The following is a 2,562-nucleotide window of genomic DNA, read 5'->3' on the forward strand; positions in this document are numbered from 1 at the left end:
TTAGCTTTGCTTCTGTTTACCTTGGGTTGCGTGCAGTTCAGGTTTGGTATCAAATTAGGCCCTTGCCTAATAATGCGCGCATGAAAAAGTCTTTTGAACACCAAAGGTGACCGTGCGGGTCACGTGCAATGGGTAATATATAGTTAATTCCCAGCCGCCTTAACCAAATTGCAAACTGGATGTAAATGGCGGGGGGGGGGGCTTGGTCATGCCTAACAGTCGGACCTCCTCCCCACATATTTACCTTGGGCGGGGGGGGGGGAGCTCGGTCATACCTGAGAGTCTAACCTCCTCCCAACACATTTATCTTGGAGGGGGGGGGGGGGCTCTGTCATGCCTGAGAATGTGAACTCCCCACACATTTACCTTTAGGGGGAAGGCTCGGTCATGCCTAAAAGTTTGACTTCCTCCTCACACATATTTACGTTGAAGGGGAGTGATTCTCAGCCGTGGCTGAGGGTCTGAGTCCCTCCCCACACATTTACCCTGTGAAGAGAGGCCTTGTTGCCAACATGTATTGAGGCAGATAAAGATAACTGCCCTCAAGTAGACCAATCTCATTCATCCTTCAACCCGTACAATCTCATTTTTACAGCCTTGTGCTATATCAGTTACTTACATCAACTTGCCACTTTTCATTGTCTTGGTTTCAAATCGAGAGCCAATAAATAGCCATGGCACCGTCGCAACCAATAGAATAGCACATGGCTCATGTCAGCTTCGCGCGTTTCGGGCAATGCCGACAGCGAATCGCTTTGAGCCAACCTTCTCTTCGAGCTCAAGCGCGTTCTGACCGCAAGGAAACGTCTGTTCCGCCGATTTTGAGTGCGATCAAAAACTGCCACATTTAATAGTATGTAGCCACAAACATCCCTCTGTATTCCGTGCATTCTTGCAAAGAAAGACAAAAATGCTGCAAACGCATTTGTTTTTTTGTTGTTGAAATACTTATGGGTATTCTCTCTTTGCAAATTGTGCTCAAGACGATTTTGTTACATCTGAGCCTAGCACGTTGACAATTGAAGCTTTCCTGACATCGTCAGTTCTCACAGGCGAGAACGATGTTCTCCTATTTGATAATAGGGGGACGCGTCCCCCGTCCCACCTTTAGCGACGCCCATGCGCGGGCAGTTGCAAGGTGCCCAACAAGTCGATCTGTTTACAAACTAACGCGACACTATGCGAACTGCTTGTCAAATTGCGTATCTGTATTCTACCTGACCTTTAAAATCATTCTTTAAACTCCAAAAGCCTATGACTAATATTTATTCTACCCGTTGCATCTTTGGCTCAAATTTTTCGTTTCTTCCTCGTGACAGGAACAAACACACCTTATTTCATCGCTTATTTGGCGCATGGTCGTTACGTGCGTGCGACAAATATGCGCTGTATAGTATGAAAAAACATTAGAAAGTCTATGTAGAGCTAAGCTAAGCCTTAAATTTCGCCTTGAAAGTGCATTATATTCTAGGTCTCATTTTAGAGCTAGGGAGAGGCATGCCATAGCAATCAGTGTTGGTACATTATTGGTAACCAAGGACACATGAAACCCGGGCGGCGGCAAATCATTGTAATGATATTATACAGCTGTGTCAACAGCCTGTTAAGATCGGCGTAAAATTTGGTCGAGGCATCTACACGGCAAAAGACCGGAAGAAGAGAATATCAACTTTGGTTCCTCTAACCGTACAACATACGAGCAAAACGCGTGGATAACTAATTAACTATGAAAAGGTTAAAAATGCACGCACAAATGCGCATTTTATAGTATTCAAGTGTGAGCAAATATCTATTGGCATACTAAAAGATATAATATTTTATAGCACTGAATCTTATTATTTCCACAGCTCATTGATATTATATCTGACCTAAAAAAGCGGAGAGATTTGGCTTCAGCAGACAAAAATTCTGGGGTACGTGTCCGACAAGATATAGAGGCTAAGGGCAGAGATAGGCATGCTTCGTGGTAAATGTGCAAGTGAGCATTTGCCAACGATTCAAATTGTTACAAAGCAAAGGAGATTAAAGTTACGGTTGAGCTTAATTCTAGTGCAGTTATGTTCAAAGGCAGAATACATACAGACACACTACGGCACACATTTATCTTAAGATTTATAAGATGGGTAAAATTTCGAACTTTAAAGCTACGCACTGTTTTCTGTCCAGATGGTATAGAAGTTGGAACACCGGTCTCTGAGCGCAGCCAATGGCAGGCAGGGTGAAGTCAATACGCATAAGTGATGTCAGATGTGACTGATTTCAAGCGTTTTTCTAAACTATTACTGCTTTGCATGTGGGAACTGTAAGCAAAAATCGGTCGAATTATTTCTGAGTAAAAATATAGATTTCTTAAGTGTTAAATGCTTTTTTAAGTTACTAGATTTACATTTGTCCACCTATATCGCTGTCATAAGTTTTGAAAGCGCTGAAAGTTCGTTTCTGAGCTGTCCAAATGCAACGGTGAGCATTTCTTAAATTACCCCCCCCATTATGCGGAATATAAAATTACTTTAGGTCCTGATTCTAGACCAGAAAATTAGAGACGAGCAAACCGATCGTCTT

Source organism: Pollicipes pollicipes, unplaced genomic scaffold (genome assembly GCF_011947565.3).
Source record: "Pollicipes pollicipes isolate AB1234 unplaced genomic scaffold, Ppol_2.1 Scaffold_7261;HRSCAF=8764_pilon_pilon_pilon, whole genome shotgun sequence".
NCBI classification, from domain to species: Eukaryota; Metazoa; Arthropoda; class Thecostraca; order Pollicipedomorpha; family Pollicipedidae; genus Pollicipes; species Pollicipes pollicipes.